Below are 18,398 nucleotides of genomic sequence, written 5' to 3'. Positions count from 1 at the left end.
GGGCAACCTTGAGAAGAGTTTCAGGCCAGAGCCTAATCCTGTCCTGATTTTCTTCCCAATTTAACATTTACTGAGCCACTACTGTGGGCAGGCACCATGCTGAGTGCACAAGGGGGACTTGCTGGGTGATCGTGAGCATGCTCTTTACCACCCCCACCTCAGCCCTTGGTTAGTTTCTCTTCTGTAAACTAAGGTTGCAGAGACCAGGGGTTCTTTCCTCCGGACTGAAGGCTCCCCTGAAATTGGGTGTGTGTGAGAACATCTTTTCAGGGCAGGGTTTCTCAGCCTCAGCACTGTTGATACTTAGGGCCAGATCATTCTTAGATCCCTCTCAGAACACACCCGTGGGCTGGTATTTGCGTATGGGTTTGTTTGAAGTAGCACTCTGCTATAGTGAAAAGGCAACAAAGGGGCAATGTTTCTTCTTGACATTGGCAATAATTGACCATTTCCAGTTTTTATAGGTGTGGTATGACCTTTAACCCCAACACATTTCTGCAAACATCCTTAGCCCAAAACCTGACCTGTGTGTGGTAGAATGCCAAAACCCACTAAATGCCTCTCTGAAACCTCCTACTCCCACAGCCTTTCCACCCACCCCACCTGCTGTGGCCAGGCTGGTAGGGGTGCAGGAAGGTGGCACACTGCCATGTACAATTTGGAAGAGGAAGAGCCAGGAACCCCTCCAGGCCCAACTCTCTGTGAGCCCTGCCAAGGCCACCTACACCTGCCTGACTCTCTGGGGCCCCTCAGCCCTGGTCTGGGAAAGTGGCTTCACCCAAATCCAAGATGCAGGCCCCTGCCACAGGGCTTACCTACACCCTGTGAGAGTCCTAGGTGGGGGTCGGAAAATGGGGCAGAGGCCAGAGCCAGCACTGGGAGCAGAAGCAGGCAGTCCCTTCTCCCATGGCCAAGCCTGCATCCTTTCTCCTCCTGTGCGGTGACCCTTCCCTCACTGAGCACCTGCCGGATCTGCCAGGTGCCAAGCCTGCTGTCAAGGCCAGAAAGTCAGAGGCAAATTCAGGGGCGAGCTGAACAGCTCTGAAGAGAGCTGAATCAGCTCTCTAGACTGGGATGAGGGGCCCTGATTTGTAGTCTTTGCCCATTTCTGTGGTGCAAATATTCCTACCCTGGCAGATATAAAGCCACCAGTATTTCATCACTGAGCATGGAGCTGGTTCACACCATCACAAAGCATGCACACCACCAGGTGCAAGAGACACAAAATACCTTACAAGCGTGAATAATGGTAACATATAGTAAAATAATTAGGAAATGATGAGTTTCTAGTGGGTATTTCCTTTTATAACAAAATTATTTAATTGTAAGCTTATTTAATTTAGTTACTAACAATGACTGTGCTTAACAACTCGTTCACAAAATTCTGAAAATGTGGCCACCAGCACCCATGAGCTAGTACTAGCTGGCTGTAGCCCATCACTGGGAATTGAATGTGGTCCCTGCTGTCTGAGGGAGACAGGTCTACCCAGGGTGGGGCAATCTGTGAGGGGACAGAGGGATGCATGGGGGCCATGGAGAACCAGAGGAGACACTCTGTGCAGGGGTTCAGGGAAGGCTTCCTGGAGGAGGCAGCATTATAGAGAACAGAGGGAAAGGTAAATGTATCCCAGAAAGAAGTAAGGGGAGAGTGCCAGGCTAGAGAGGGAACTGGGGGAAAGACCAGGAGAAAACAAAGTGTTTGGCATGGTCCAAAAACTAAAAATGTGTGGCTCAGTCTGGCTGAGGGGATGGCTGGGTTCCAGCCCAGGTTCTGCTGTTGATGCCTCTGTCACTTGGACCACGTCCACTCCCTTCTCTAGGCTTCTCGCCTCTGTCAAATTGGGACCCTGAACCAGATGGGTTCCAGGCCCGCTGGTGGTCTAGACCCCCAAGAAGTCCATGGAGGGGCCTTGTGAACATGTATATAGCTCATGGAGGAGGTCTGGCCTCCAGATCTTCCCCTCCCTCTTCCTCTCCCCTTCACCCAGTTCCCCCAGGTGATCCCGGAAACTCCTGGTTTGGCTGCAGAAAGTAACTATAATTACAGGCTTTTTTTTTTTTTGAGACAGAGTTGCACTCTTATCGCCCAGGCTGGAGTGTAGTGACTTGATCTTGGCTCACTGCAACCGCCACCTCCTGGGTTGCGATTCTCCTGCCTCAGCCTCCTGAGTAGCTGGGATTACAGGGGGATCTGCTGCCATGCCTGGCTAATTTTTTTGTATTTTTTAGTAGAGACGGGTTTCGCCATGTTGGCCATAATTACAGCCATTCATAGAACACTTTGCTGCCTCTCCTAATTACCAAGCTGTGCAATTCCAATTACGCGTCTAAGGAAGCATCTCAGGAACCCCTCCCTGGGGCCAGCCTGTCAACCACAGCCCCCAGGCTGGCCGGAATGGAGTGGGAGTGCCTGTGGCCACTGCTGACGTCTCCCTCCTGGCTTCCTTTCATGCCAGACCAGGAAGGAAACCTTGGTTCAAAGGCCTGCTCTGGGGTGGGTGTGGGATGAAGAGAGGCAGGGAAAACCCCTCAAGATGATGAGCTTGAGACAAGGGGAGGGGGAGAGGGACTTCTTCTGGTCATGCAGAAGGCCTCCATCTACACAGCAGGTGAGTCTTAGAATGCCAGGGTGGATCGTGGTTTCACAGCATGAGTTAGAGCTCATTCCCCAGGAAAGGGGCTGTTTAAGTTTAGAAAGCAGTGGTCCTTCCACTAGATACAGGTTCCCTGGCCTCCTGTCCATCACCATCACTGAAGATCCCTTAGCAACAGCCCCCATCGTGCAGAGCAACCATCCAGCCCTGCCTCTGATAACTCCTGTGACTGGGAGTTAGTACCCCAAGCCTCTGTGACCTTTGGATACTCCATTAATGAGAAAGCTCTTCTTCCATCAAGATGTTTCCCTCTGTGCAATTTCCTTTTTGTTGTTTTTTGGGGATTTTGTTGTTGTTGTTGTTGTTTTGTTTTGTTTTGAAAGGGAGTCTTACTCTGTTGCCTAGGCTGGAGTGCAGTGGCACGATCTTGGCTTACTTCAGCTTCTGGCTCCTGGGTTCAAGAGATTCTTCCACCTCAGCCTCCTGAGTAGCTGGGACTACAGCTGCGCACCACCACTCATGGCTAGTTTTTGTGTTTTTAGTAGAGACAGGGTTTCCCCATGTTGGCCAGGCTGGTCTCGAACTCATGACCTCAGGTGATCCATCCGCTTCGGCTTCCCAAAATGCTGGGATTACAGGCATGAGCTACCACATCCAGCCTCCTCTGCAATTTCTTTTTCGTTTTCTTTTCTTTTTTTTTTTTTTGAGATGGAGTCTCGCTCTGTTGCCCATTCTGGAGTGCAGTGGTGCAGTCTCGGCTCACTGCAACCTCTGCCTCCCAGGTTCAAGTGATACTCTGCCTCAGCCTCCCGAGTAGCTGGGATTACAGATGCCTGCCACCACACCTGGCTAATTTTTTTTTCTTCTTCTTCTTCTTCTGAGACGGAGTCTCACTTCTTCGCCCAGGCTGGAGTGCGATGGCACGATCTTGGCTCACTGCAACCTCCACCTCCCAGGTTCAAGCAATTCTCCTGCCTCGCCTGTCCAGTAGCTGAGATTACAGGTGCCCGCCGCCATGACCAACTACTTTTTGTATTTTTTAGTAGAGATGGAGTTTCACCCTGTTGTCCAGGCTGGTGTTGAACTCCTGACTTCAAGTGATCCACCCACCTCAGCCTCCCAAAGTGCTGGGATTACAGGCGTGAGCCACCGCACCCAACCGGTATTTTTAGTAGAGACACAGTTTCACCACGTTGGCCAGGCTGGTCTTGAGCTCCTGACCTAGTGATCCACCCACCTGGCCTCCCAAGGTGCTGAGATTACAGGCGTGAGTTACCGCGCCCCGCCTCCTCTGTGCAATTTCTTCCCACAAGTCCCATCTCCAGTCTCTGGGGCTACTGCTCCTTCTGCTCTGGATGTACCAATGGATACTGCCCCATCTACTGGTCCTCTCCTGGGCAGGTGTCCGGCTCCCCTAAACCTCGCCTGGTTCCTTAGCCCCACCAGTTTCTGAGATAGCCCCGACGTGGAGGCTCCCTGGGACTTCTCACTGTACATACCCGCCCCCCAGGTGCCCACACTCAGTCCTAGGCACAGAGCTGGCACTCCCAAGTGGCTCCACTCCTGAGCCCCAGCCTCCCACCTCCCACAACTCCCAGGCCCACACCTATGCCACACCCAAATCCAACCCTACCAGCTTCCTCTGCCCCTGCTCCTCACCCCAAGCCCCTTTCATCCAGTCTTCAAAGCGTCAAACTGCTGCTCCCCCTGCTCCTTCTTCCAAGTGTCTCCAAACCCCACCCTTCTCTTCCCAGACCCCGGGACTTGCCCCACATCAGGCCACCATCCTCTGTCCCCTAGAATTCTGGAAAGGCCCCTCCCTACTCTCCCCACCTGAACCTGCCCCCTCCCGTGTGTCCTGAGAGCAGCATAGCATAGAGGTTAGAGGCAGGGCTCCAGTGCATTCCATCCCCTGTTCCTCCACTCACTGACTATGTGGCCTTAAGCAAGCTGCTCAACCTCTCTGTGCATCATTGTCTTAATAGTACCTCTCTCCTAGAGTTGCCTGTGAATAGTCTGGTTACCAAGGAATTCAGAGTGGCCAATAGGGGACAGGAGGGAGGGGATAAAACAAAGCAGAAAGGGGCACAGGAGCCAGGTCCTTAAGTCCTTAAGACCTTTGGTGCTCAACTAAGGCCTGGGAACTTTCTCCTGAGATGAGTGGAGAGCCTTCAGGATAAAGTCTTAAGTCTCTGATCAGTGTTGTGCCTATGGAATGTCTTGGTGCCTGTGGTGCCTGTGGAATGTCGTGCTTTCTTTCCTGCAGGGACTGAGAGCCCCTCCTGCCCCAGGGGTGCTGAGAGGTCTGTCTCTGGCTCCCCCACCACCCCCGTGTCTCTGCTGGGACCAGTAAGTATTGGAGCTATGCCCGGCAGAGTTCTTTTGCCAGACTCCAGGCCTCTCTCACCACAGGAGATCAGGACTGGACTCCCAGGGGTCTGACCTGACTTCTAACCCCAGGAGGGTGGGTTGGGACCAGCAAGGGCTTGTCTAGGTCATCCAGCCTTCCACTGTTGGCCTCAGGGACCATCCAGGCAGCCTGCCCAAGTTACTCTTGGCCCCTCCTCTGACACAGACACCATCTACAAAGCTCTTTCGCAAATATATCATTATCTTGTTTAATCCTCATAACAACTCTGAGAGTTGGGTGTTATTATCCCATTTTACAGTTGACAAACTGGATACGTATGATCTCTTACCTACTCATCAGGAGCCCACTCATAGCAGTTCATGCCTGAGTAGGAGGAGGATTGGGGGTGCTCCTCAGCCCATCTCAGCTAGCCAGGCCCGGCACTGAGTGAGGGGCCAAGTGGGAGGAGAGGCGGACTGTGGCAGTGGGAGGGGGGCCCACGGAAGTGGAGCCCAAGTGGGGGCTGCCAACACTGGGACATGCCAAGTAGAGAGAGAGGCCAGGAGGGGCTGGGAGGCCTTGAGGGCAGGGAGAGCAGGAACGGGAATGAAGAGGCAGGCTAGGAGCAGGTTCCGAATCTGAGACCTTGGAGGAACCTCCTTGAGTCACCCTACTCTTTGTACAGATCAGGAAATCGAGGCCCACCCAGGCAGGAACAGAAATTCATCTAAAGCCACTTAGCCTGCCAGAGACCAAGCCAGGATCTGTGCCAGAGCACACCCAGGCTGTTCCTGGAGAACCCAGGAACCAGCCCCATGGGGCCAATCAACTGGCACTGGACTGACCAGCAGGCACCGGATGAAACTTCTAGCCTCTGGGCCTCTCTGGGTGGCCAGCAGGGGGTGGTACTGCCCCAGGAGTGACAGCTCCCAGGCTCCCAGCCACCGCCCTCAGGCCCATCCCAAGGTCCCAGGGCAGAACCAGGGCTGGAGACACAGAAGGCATAGGTGGGGGCCAGGGTTTCTGGGGTGGGAAGAGCAGCACGCAGAGCTGAGCATGGGACTCCTGGGCAGATTCTGATGCCAGGTCCTTCTAACCTGAGCGAGGGAGGAAATAAGCCCTTCCTTTCTCCTTGCACCTCCACCGGTTGAGAGAACATTCTAGAAATGCACCCAGCGGCCGGGCGCCGTGGCTCAAGCCTGTAATCCCAGCACTTTGGGAGGCCGAGACGGGTGGATCACGAGGTCAGGAGATCGAGACCATCCTGGTCTACACGGTGAAACCCTGTCTCTACTAAAAAATACAAAAACTAGCCGGGCGAGATGGCGGCGCCTGTAGTCCCAGCTACTCGGAGGCCGAGGCAGGAGAATGGCGTAAACCCGGGAGGCGGAGTTTGCAGTGAGCCGAGATTGCGCCACTGCACTCCAGCTTGGGCGACAGAGCGAGACTCCGTCTCAAAAAAAAAAAAAAAAAAAAAAAAAAAAAAGAAATGCACCCAGCTCCATCCAAAGTCTGCTCTCTCGAGAGGGGAAGGGGCTGGAGAAGAGACTGTGTCCCAGGCCACAGGCTTCCACAGAAAGTTGTCCTGCAAAGGAGGCTAGACCTAAGGAGGACCTTCTAGAGGCCTCCACCCTGAGTGTCCACCCTGGATTCTGGGATTGTCCCTTTCCCAAAATAATGCTCTAGAAGAAGGATGGCCAACTGCGGTGCTATGGGGAGACCGGGGCTAGATGTCCTTATTGCTATTTCAGGCCCCCCTTAGGTGGGACAAGGGAGAATTTTCCCCAGGACAGCTAAAGAAGAGCAGGGGCATGGGGGAGTGAGGAGGGCCGCAGGGGTCAAGAAGATGAGCCACTCTGACCCCCAGGAGAGATGGCCAGGGTGCAGGGGGCTCCGCGTCACCCTCATCAGCCCTGGGACCTTTCCCAATGGTGAGGGCTTGTATTCCTAACCAAACTTCTGGATCTGGTCCCAGCAGGAACCCCTGCTATAATGAGTGACCCCAAGGCCTCCCTTCAAAATCCCAGGAGTCCAGTTTCTTGGAGCAAAAGTCCCACAGCAGCTGGCAATACAGGATCTAGGGGGCAGGGGATCTTGAAGCTCCAGGTCAGAAAGGCCCCACACACCTGCCTCTCCCAAGATTTAAAATGCCAGGGGGCTAGGCGTTCCCATCCCATGCTACTAGACTTCATGGTGGTCCTCAGCCCCAAGCCCACTGTGCCCTGTGCAGCAAGGACAAATGACCTCCAAGGGGCTCCTTTCAGCGCCACTCCCCTGGTTTCCCATCAATGCCACCATACACTGAAGTTCAGGCACGGTCTACTGGAAAGCCCCTGTCAGGGCCAGTTGTCCTACAATTAACTCTTCAGTCCTCCCAGGCTGATGGTTCCACCGCACAGAGAGCAGACAGGGTGGGCAGGGGTTTGGGGAGTCACAGCAGGCACCCAGGGACAGAGGGGCAAGGAAAATGGATATGGGGGCACATGCAGGGAGTGGGGGCAGCATCCTGGCAGGTCCCAGGCCTGCGCCGCCTGGAGGAGCCAGTGACTCATGGGGCTGACAGAAGAGCTGAAACCAGACAGGAGAGTTCAGGAAGGAGGAAGGAACACCCACCAGGTAACTTGTGTCCTCTGACATGTGCACTTCCTGACCAGCGTTTCTATGAATCAGCGTCTCTAGACACAACCACCTTGATCCCTTCGGCTGCCTCATGCTGACGTCTGCGTCTGGCCCATGCCCATCTAAACCCCCGCACTCTGGTTCAACCACCATCAGGCCCACATAGCAGCTGCTTCAGATAAAAAATCTCCACTTCAGGGGTTTTTCACCAAGCTGATGGTAAAGGCAGGACTCCTGGGTCCTGGTGTCCACTGCAGCCACTCTGGCTTCCCCTTAGCCCCTCTGCACCCCCTGCTCATCACCTAGCCAGTGCTCCTGCTCTTTCTTCCGCCTAGCATTCCCCTACCACCCCTGCTTTGCCTAGCAAGTACCTACTCATCCTTCAGGTTTCAACCTATGTCACCTCCTCCAGTGAGCCTTCTCTGACCTCTCAGCTAAGTCAAATCCCCCATTACATGTGTTTGTGGCACCATGCACCCCTCTCTGAGCTCTTTGCAGAGTTTAGTTGTGTGGTTAGTGATGAGAGCCTGCCTCCTGTACTAGAGCTGAAGCTCCAGGTGGGCGGGGACCCGGGCCTGGTCTAGCTCGCCCTCCATTGTCTCTGCAGCATGTGGCACATAGTAGTCAGTGCTAGGCACATAGTAGGCCCTCAGTAAACATGCTGTGAATGAGTGGGTTCCCCAGCCAGCTGGTTGTCCCGCGGCAGTTTCCCCCCACCCAACCCCGTCTGGCTCTAGGTCCTCTCTATGACCCTTTTCATCTGTAGTCCTTGGAGCCTCCTAATGGTTGGGCTCTGTGTTGGGGACCAGGCAACCTGCCCCTGGGGCCTCAAGATCAAGGCAAGACTCAAGACTCAATACCCCTCCAACAAGTTACAGGGGTAGCCTCAGTGACATCAATTGCCCTGACCCAGTGACTCAGAGGAAGCCAGTCCTCCAGAGCCCACATCCAGTCCACATCTTCCTTGATGATTTTGCATCCAGCTGCTGTTCCAATCTCAGGGCCTATGGCCCTCAGGGACTACACAGCCGCTCCACCTAGAAATTAGATGCCCAGAGATGGTTAGGGCCCAGCCCAAGGTCACACAGCATAGTTGTCACAGAGCTGCACCAAGAATCCAGGGTGCCAACTGTAGCATAGGGTTCTCCCCATGCTATAATAAACGTGGCTATTTTTAGGAAGTGAATTAGCAAGTCAAATATGACTTCTGCTAATAATACCACCTTTCTGCTTTTCAGAGTCTTCATCACCTTATTTGCTCCTGCAACATCAGGGTGGGCTGGGCACTGAAGTAGGTGGTGAGCTCATCTGAAAGGTGTGGTCCAGAGAGAGGAAGTGACTGGTCCTGAAACACAAACAGCCCAGCCTTCCTGCCCGCCCTGCTCAGTGGTACTCCCAGAGAGGGTGCAGTGCCTCAGAGGTCCCCTCCCCAGGGCCTGGCTGGCAGCCTCCCACCTGGGCAGGCTCCTCGGGGCACTCGGACCAGCCTCCCTTGCCTGTTGTCCTCTTGGCCCTCCCACTCCATCCCCCAAGCTGTGGTCAGCCTCCTGCCTTTCCCGGCCCCTGGCAGACCCTGCTCCTGTGCCAGCTCCAGCCCAAACCTGCCTTCTCACAGCCTGTGGGACTCAGGTGGCCTCAAGGCCTGGCATCCAGTTGTAATTCTTCCCCTGCAAATTCCTTAGCACATGCCAGGGGTAGCTCTGAGCAGGAAGGCATGGGCGGCCAGCTCTGCAGCCTGAGCTCCCCTCAACTTGGGACCTCAGTTCCCCATCAAAAGGGACAACAGCCTCATGCCAAGAGGGGCTTGGGTTAGATCCAGCCCCTAGTCCTGCAGTCCCATCTCCTACCCCTTCCCCCTCCCCCACAGAAGCTCCTCAGACATCTGGCCGCACCAGACAGGGTTAGATGGACGAAAACATGAAGTCAGATCCTCAATTGCTTCCTGAGCCCTTCCCAGAGGAGCAGGGCACTTCCCAACTGGGAAGCAGCTGAGCTGCTCCGTAAAGGAAACCAGAGAGGCGGGGAAGAATGGAGACCATTGCTGGGAGAAGATGTGACAGCACCCCCATTTCTCAGATGGGCAACTGAGCCACAGGCCATAGGCCAGCATGCTGTGGCCGCCACGAGCCCCCACCTCTTGTGAAAGGCTCTACTGAGCCCAGGGGCCTAGCATGAGCCAAGGAGGGGGTCAGGCTAAGGCTAAAAGGACACCCTGGGCCGGCTCCTAGGAGCCTTGACTCCCAGGACAGTGACCCGTAGAGACGGGTCCTTCACTCAGACTCACGCTAGGGAATTCTGCAGTCAGGAGGGCTTCTCAGAGAGGAGTGCTGTGGGGGGCTCAAGCACAACAAGGAGGGAGGAAGGTATTGAGATGGGCTCAACAGGTGCAAAGGGCAGAGCAGAGGAGGCACTCAGGAATCCCCCTCAGGTGACCATCCTGGCCTGTCTCCCCTCCCAACGTCGGCTGGCTTGCAGGGGAAGATCTGGGCTCATTGTCCATTGTAAGCTGGTTATGTCCCAGTAGCTCAGGCTCCTGGACCCTGGTGGGCCAGCAGGGAGGGGCTTTGTAGCAGGAGGGAGACAGGCCAGGCCATCCCGATGAGGAGAGAGGAGGAGGGGCCTCCCCAGGGTGGCAGGCACAAGCCTGTCCAGGGGAACTCACAGCTGTACAGGAGGCAGTGGGTGCCTCTCCCTCCATCCGTTATCTGGCAGGATGAGATGGGCACTCTCCTTGCCCAGGCCCAGACCTGGTCCCCACAACCGGGAGCCTCCCACCCGGCATTGTCCTCCCTGGGGAGCCATGCTGGTTGCGGGACTGCGGCCATGCCTGGCAGGGGACAGTGCCGATGCTGACACAGCAAGAACCAGGCCAGTCATGAACAAAGAAACATGGGAAGGGGCTACGTGTGCAGGAGTCATTCCTGAGGCGGCAGCCAGCACCGTGGACTGTAGGCTGAGGAGGCACAGGATGGCCTCTGCCCGAGTGTTCCAGCCAGCATGTTCCTGATCAAATACTTGGTGGGGCAAAGCTGGTCAAGGCCCTCGGGGCATAGCTCAGTCCAAAAATCCCCATCACCTCTCCCCAGGGCCCAACCCCCTTCTCTCTGGACAGAAAAGGCCTCTGAATCACCTTTCAACCCCGACAGCAGGGTCCACTCACCACCCCCACTTTTTCTGCCGTGATACCCCTCAGGATGGGAGGGGAGACTGGACAGGAACAGGGGAGCCCAGAAGGGCCCATGCTGGGCCCAAAGGCAGACAGCACCCATACAGCAGGGGCTGCAGTGCCCTGAATGGCTTGTGGCAGGTGTTGTGGGGGAGGCACCCAGTACCAGGGCGGCTGGCCAAGTGCGGGAACCCTGACATTGGGCCTGTCACACAGCATCAGGGAAGGAGCTGCCAGCACCGGTGGGGTGAGGGCTGGGAGCCTCAGGGAAACGGTGGCTTTTCAGCTGAGTGAGCGAGAAACAACGTGGAGTTGGTGCCCCACTTTCCAGACACAAGCAAGGGAGGGCTGCCCACTGCCCACAGAGCCCCCGATCAGGGCGGGAGGGCTCAGCACCGAGAGATCCACCGAGCCAGACCAGGCAGGGTCAGCACATGGACCAGCGGAGACCAAGGTCCCAGAGAGGTGGGGGACAGGAGGCGCCCCCGCCCCTGCCACATGAGGAAAGTGGGCATGCTGGGCAGAAAGGGAGGGGCTGGTGCCAGAGAGGAGTGCCAGTGTCCAGGGCGAGGAAAGACCAGCACCATAGACTGTGGGTGGGGCAAGGTAAGCAAGTCTAGTGTGGCTCCAGGGTACCTCAGATGCTGAGATGTAAGCAGGGTAGGGACATTTGCTGCATAGCCAGGTTCTGGGAGTACCCGGGGACAGCATCACCCTTAGAAGCAAGCAAAAAGGAGCCCTGCCCTGGCCCCTGCATTCTAGAGGATCCCACTCTAGCCTTCCACTGGCCTTGCCCCTCCAACAGGGAAAAAAGGTCCATGAGCCAAGGAAATGTGTCCACTCAAGCCCCACGTCCCCCCTCCAAACACAGAACCCCAGAATTCCCTGCCCACAGGGCCCCAAATCCAACTCCATAGCCTGCATGGGCCTTTCTGCTGGGCCTGCCTTCCTGAGAACCGACTTGCAGCAGGTGTGCACACCCCAAGGCCTCGGGGGTGGCTAAGGGGCAGCCGCTGCTATGTATGTGGATGGGCCTGGGAAAGTCACACACTGCCTGAGGGGGAGCCTGGGATGGGAGCTGGGGTTGGCTCAGCCTCTGCCTGCCACACTCCAGTCCTGGATTCTAGGAGCCCAAGAATTCTAAGTGCAAACCTGGTCCTCAGGGTGTTACGAAGGTGTATTTGTCAATGTAGGAGGATAGAGCATATCCTATTTAGAGACTGTTGGCTTGATTTACAACTTTGAAATATCCAGACATACAGTGTGTGTGGACCTCCATTTTTGCTCCTGCCCTGGGCCCAGACAATGTCAGGGGTGGGATGAGAGGGCAAGCCCTGGCCCCTGCCCCACCCCTCAGGAGACCCCTGCTCTCCAGCCAGTGAGCGCTGCCAAAGCAGGGCTGGGCAGGGGGCCAGCAGCCCATGGAGCCCAGATGCAACTGTGGACCTAGCCCCAGGGCTGGTGGGACCCAGCAGGCTGGGTCCTTGAGGCTAGGAGCAGGGGAACCCCAAAGAGCAGCTTCTCCCCGGGTTGGGCTTCTGATTGAAGGTGGGAAAGCCACAGAGAGGCTGAGGGTGTGGCCCAGGGACACACAGCCTGGATGGGGCTGCTGTGCCCTCCCCTGCAGGTCCCTCCTGCCTCCGAGACTCACCCGCCTCTGCATCCAGTTCAGGTTGCTTTGATCCCTTTTTTGAGTTCATTCCTGTGGCCAAGCCCTTCCCCCACGGTTTCCCATGTTGGCACTTCAGGAGGATCCGGTCCCTCGTTCCCTACCCAGCCTCAGCCCCTTCCTCCGAGGCTCCAAGCTCCCTCGCCCCCCTCACTGCAAATCACCTTTCTTCTGTTGGAGCCAGGATCTTAGCTCAGGGAGTGACCCCAGCCCCTGGTCTGCAAAGAGAAGTCTGAGGCCCACAGTCCCAGAGCGAGGCTGCGAGGTGAGCCCACACTAGGACAGATCTCCTGCCCTACCACCCCTTCAGCTCAGGGGACATCATCCATCTCTTTAGAGCCTCACAAACCCCCCTGGTTCAAATCCCCACTACCACTCACTGTCTGTGATCTCCCACAAGCTGCTCTACATTCTGAGCTTCTTCATTTATGAAATGAAGATAATACATTTGGCCTTGTAAAGTCGTTAGAGGAATTAGATAAAATACACGCATAGGCCAAGCCCCATGCCAAGAGCACCTTAGGGCTGAGACCTCCTTCTCTGCCTCACTCTGACAATGGGCACTACTGAGCAGCACCAGGAATTTGAGGCCCAGACAGATGTGTCTCTTGCCCTCCGGGAGCTTCCCTCATGCTGGGAAAACAGACATCAGCCAGGAATCCACGGAAGGCTCCCAGAGAAGAGTGTCCAGGAGGGAGACGAGGGCAGGGTGAGGGGTTGAGAAGGTTGGGCAGGGAGGGCCTGAGAATATGCCCTGAGGACCTAAGGGAGCCGGTTGTGCAGCATGTGGGAGAAGAATGTTCTAGAGAGGGAGAACTCAGGACGGTGTCTTGCAGGTTCTCAGAAACGCCTGGCGCTTATCTGAGCACACACTCCCTGATCCTGTTACCACACCACAATGGGGCCTCTGTGTGGGGCTGATAAGGCCAGAAAATATCTCAAGACTCAAGATATTTTCTTTCCTTTTCTGTGAATGGCCTGAGATAGGCTGTGCAGGGACGCTTGGTTCATGGCCTGCCTCACAGGCCCAGGTCAGCCCCCGCCTCCCCCCACAACCCCACCCCATCCCCAGGGCACCACGGAGCACTCACTGCTGGGCGTCCTACTGGGGACTCGGGATTGTCCCTTGAGGGGGGCTGCTGGTCAGTGCTGGGGGCCCATGCGTGACGGGGCTGACCTGGTTCCCCTGTCGTGACACAAAGAGGCCTGCTCTCTGCTCATCCCAGCCCCCTGCAAATGCCCAGCCAGGAATGCCCTACATGTCTCAGCGTACAGGCTCTGGGCTCGGAGATGAGGACCGGAAGCCAGCTATGTCACCTTTCTTCCCTCACCTATAAAATGGGGGCACTGACAGTAACATCGTCCTCAGAGGGTTCCTGTAAAGGAGTGGGGGAGATGGTGCTAGAGCCTGGCTCAGCCAAAGTGCTCAGTAAAGGCCGGGCAAGGTGGCTCACGCCTGTAATCCCAGCACTTTAGTAGGCCAAGGCAGGCAGATTGCTTGAGGTCAGGAGTTCAAGACCACCCTGGCCAACATGGTGAAACCCCCCATCTCTACTAAAAATACAAAAAATTAGCTGGATGTGGTGGCGGGTGCCTGTAATCCCAGCTACTCGGGAGGCTGAGGCAGGAAAACCGCTTGAACCCAGGAGGTGGAGTTTGCAGTGAGCTGAGATCGTGCCATTGCACTCCAGCCTGGGCGACAGAGTGAGACTCCACCTCAAAAATAATAATAATAATAATAAAAACTGCTCGGTAAGTGCTACTTCCTTTCTTACAGGACCTGTGCCTCCTGGGATGACCCCCACCATCCACCCCTAGGCACCAGGACTGAGTCAGTTCTGAAAAGAAATGGGGAATGAAGCTTTAGGACTTGGTTCCTGCCTTCAGGGAGTCAACGGTACAGCTGGTGGGATTAGGGTTCATGTCCCTTCCTGGGCCTCCAGGAGGCCATGACCTTTGAAGCAAGAATGAGGAAGCCCACGGTGGTCGCGTGGGGCCCCGCATGAAGTGCCTGTGACGGGAGATAGAAGAACTCTGTGGTATGTCCGTGAGAGTGACAGGAACGTCAAGCATTCAAGAAACCAAACTGGCACCCAAGATAGATGGAGAGATCAGGAACTGACCAGGTCACAGAGGCTTCTTGGCAGCCACATGCAGGAGACGGATAACACCATGGCCAGGCCCCCCATGCTCCATACTGTGTCTGTGACCTCCACAGACTCACTCCACACTGTGACTTTGGGTAGGTCCCAGTACCTGCACGGCCTCAGCTTCCCCACCTGTCAGATGGGGAGAATAACAGTGCCCTCCCCATGAAGCCATCATGAGTACCACACCAGGTAAATCATGGCCTGCTCTTGTGTGTGCAGGGATGTCAACAAAGACGAGTTCCTTTTCCTTGAAGTGATGAAAGGGACTTTTAGAAAAGAGGAAATGGGTGGATTCTTAGGAAACCTTAGTTCCACCCCCAGGCAAGTGGCTCTGATGATTCAGTAGGTGACTTCCAGGTGTGCCCAGGAGGCGCAAGCTAACAAAGTCAGGTCCTCTCACCTGAATTTTCATCCAACCCAACTCTGCCTCTGGACACCTGTCCCCTCTTGGGACCTTGAGGCCAGGCCTGGAGAGGATGTGAACACCTGGAGGCCCTCCCAAACCCAAGCAGGAGGTAGACACAGGGACAGTGGGCATCTTCCATCAGGCGGAGCTCAGCCAAGATTCCAGCAGCACCCAAGGGCTGCTGAGCGACTCACAGATGCCCATGCCTGGCAGGCTGGTCTCCATGGTCAGACCCCAGCCTCTCTCCCCTGAGCCCCTCTCGTCCTGCTCCCCAAAGCCCCACAGGTTTTCCTGCCTCCATGGCTTTGCCAAGGCCACCCACCTGCCCCCATGCACTCCTGCTTCCACCTCCGTGCCTGCAGGCCTGCCCTGCCTGGAGGCCTTCCCCTGTGTTCTATGGATTTCTCACTACATGGTCACATCAGTTATCTGTCAAAGCAGCTGACACTCCCTCCTCTCCTGCCTCTGCCCCTTCCTGGCTCTGCCTGTGTCCCCCTCCCATCACCACCTTAGCCTGTCTCCCCTCCTTCCTCAGTACTCAGGAGCCAGCAAGGCGGTGGGGCATCTGCTGACATTCTGCCTTGTCTCCCTGGCTTCTCAGCCTCCCCCTACTGCCTACTGCTGCCTCTGGGCATCAAACCAGCTGCTTGAGTCTTTCCCATCCCACAGGACCCCTCTCTCAATAGCCCCGCACCCCACACCTCCAGCCTCTGCCCTCAGTTCTGGAAAGCACAGTCTCCACCCACTGCCTCCATGAACCCCCTCCTCCCCATCCCCTTAACTCCTGGGATCTAACCCCTGCCCTAACACCCCACCGAGGCCACTGACCACCTCTCTGCTGTTATGTCTGGGGCACTTCCCTGCCACCCCTGCCTCCACTCCTCAACGCCATTCCAAAGCACAGATCCTTCTTTCTCTTCTTAAAACATGTGCCCGCTCTCCTGGGTCCTGAGACGCCCACCCAGATTTCCTCCCACCTCTCTGCCCACTCCATCACTGGCCCCTTCAAGGTTCCACTTCCTTCTCCTGGGGACACCCTCAAAGAAGCCCCACCCAGGAGTCTGTCCTTGGCCTTTATCCCCTCCGTCGCCTCCACCCGGGGAGACAGACCTCTCCCACCCCTAGCCTTCCCTTCCTCCTGCATCCTCAAGCCCCCACCCTCTGGCTCCTCTCTTGAGGTCCAGACCAGATAATCTACATAACTGCTGGACACCACCTCCAGGATGTCCGTGATGCCCTCCCTTCTCTCTCCCTTGTCCTCCACCCAGATGCTGAAAGGGGCACCAGCTTTCACCCCTCCTGATTTCATCCAGTCTCAAGGCATTAGATGCTGTCTATACTGTCCACACCCAAACAGACGCCTGGCTGTCCTCCCTCCCCCGTCCAGGCCTCTCCTCAGCCGCCCACACGACACTCTACTTGGATGTCTAACAAACATCTCAGCCGTTCCAGCTCCCGCTCCCCACAGCACCCCAACCCACTTCCCCCACCACCACACTCTCCCCACCCCCGGCTGGCAGCTTTCTCCTTCCTGATGCTCAGACCAAAAGCCTTGGAGGCATCCCAGACCCGTCTCCCTCTCCTGTCCACTGGCAAACTCTGCTGCTGTAATGTCAAAGGAGACCCAGAGTCTGACCACCACCCCCACCCTGGGCCAGGCCCCTATCATTTCTCATCTGGATCATTGCAGAAGCCTCCTAATTGGCCTCCCTGCTCCCACCTTCTCACTCCTGCCCCCAGGTGTTCCCAGCACAGTCGCCAGAGCCTTCCTGTTTGGTTGACGCTTCCTGATGGCTCCTGTGTCGCTCTCAGGAAAAGCCAGGGAATGATTGGGCACCCTGGCCTCTTTGCCCGCATCCCCTGCTCTCCTCCCTGCACCCTCCTCTCTCTGACTGCACTGCAGAGGCCTCCCCTGGGGTATCAGTTGAGGCAGGCTGGGATGTGCCACGGTGACCACCTGCAGTCACTGGGCCTTAAAACAGAGAGGGGCGTTTCTCATTCCAGTTTCATGTGCATGAGGGTCAGCAGGGAGGGCTACGCTGCATTGTCCTTGCTCGTGACCATGTCGGGGACATCTGGAGCATCACATGCTTCCAGGCAGGGTGAAGGGAACATGGAGTCACTCGCTGGCTCCTCCATACTTCGGAAGTGGCACGCATCTCTTCACTCGTATCTCACTGGCCAGAGCAGATTATACAGCTGGGCCTAACCCCAAATGGAAGAAGTGTAGCCCTTCCCTCTGCCAAGAAGAAGAGACAGGCACTGATGGACAGGGGTGACCCTCCCCACTGCTGTTCCTCGAATGCGCCAGACATGCCCCCGCCCCGGGCCTTTGCCCTGGCTGTTCCCTCTGTCTGGAGTGCCCTTCCCCAAACACCTTCACAGCTCGCCCCTCACCTTCTTTCCGTCTTTGTTCAAATGTCACCTTCTTGATGACGCTTCTCCTGACCACCTCACTTAAAACTTCAGTTGTCTCCTGGACACGGGCTGCCAATCCCCCTTACCTTTACTTTAGCTTTCCATGGTTCTAACAGATTACCTAATTACATATTTCTTATGTCTATTACTATTGTCTGTCTCCATTAGCTAGAAGGAAAGCCCCTTGAAGGCAGGGCATGTGTTGGTTTTGGTGACTGATGTAAGCCCAGCTCCCAGGACAGTACCTGGCACCCAGTAGGCACTCCATACTTTTGCTACATGAATGAATAAATGGATTAGGGGCCCCACTCACCAGCAGGTCTTGTTCCCACATCCTTCAAAGCTTTTCAGTCTACACTTGAGACCCCATCCCAAACTTGCTGCCTTCCCTGGGCCTCACTGTTTCTCATCTGGGTCCCCATCTCATAAAGCCCCTGACTGTCCCTGGCCTCCAGCCATCCCCTTCCAGTCCAACACCGTTGTGAAAGGCAGGATAGCAAGGTGATTCCAGCGTGGGCTCAGGGTCTTTTCTCTGGCTCTGCTGTTTACCAGCGGTATGACTTTGGACTGATTCCTTAGCCTTCCCGTGCTCCAGTTCCACATGTTGTGATAATAGCACTTCTCTCATAGAGGTTGGAGTGCTGAGAAGTTTAAATGAGACGGTGCATGCAAAGCACATTATAAATGTGGATTATTGCTTTACAATTGCCAGATCTTGTTACCAGACAAAGCAGATCTGAATCTGCTGAAAACTATCCCTTGGCTCCTGGTAGTTTTCAGTTTCTTCTCTGCACCCAGGGGCCCTCCCAAGCTGGTCTCCTTCTCACTTGCCTGGTCTGTCCCTTCTTGCTCCCAGTCCCACCAAACTCCCCAGGGCCTCCCGAGCCCATCATGCTGCCTCCTGTCCCGGCCTGGGCATTGGGCATTTTCTCTACTCTTCACTGACTTATACTTGCTTTCTTACTTAACAGAAATCCCAGAGCTTTTTTGCACATTCATATACAGAAAACTTTCAGATTCTTTTTT

At 55.8% G+C, this 18,398-nt stretch overlaps 1 long non-coding RNA gene across 1 annotated transcript; it reads left to right on the top strand.

Moving 5' to 3' along the window:
• Nucleotides 1-2,509: 2,509 nt before the first annotated feature.
• LOC117070376 lies at nucleotides 2,510-18,398 on the top strand. The gene is made up of 4 exons (XR_004431898.1): nucleotides 2,510-2,609; nucleotides 4,861-4,943; nucleotides 14,176-14,737; nucleotides 16,959-18,398. It is a non-coding gene; the product is annotated as an uncharacterized LOC117070376 (long non-coding RNA).

The sequence above is a fragment of the Trachypithecus francoisi genome, unplaced genomic scaffold (genome assembly GCF_009764315.1).
Source record: "Trachypithecus francoisi isolate TF-2019V2 unplaced genomic scaffold, Tfra_2.0 Lachesis_group3, whole genome shotgun sequence".
Taxonomy (NCBI): domain Eukaryota; kingdom Metazoa; phylum Chordata; class Mammalia; order Primates; family Cercopithecidae; genus Trachypithecus; species Trachypithecus francoisi.
Note: the sequence above shows the minus strand (reverse complement) of the source record. Positions and strands in the feature narration are given on the sequence as shown.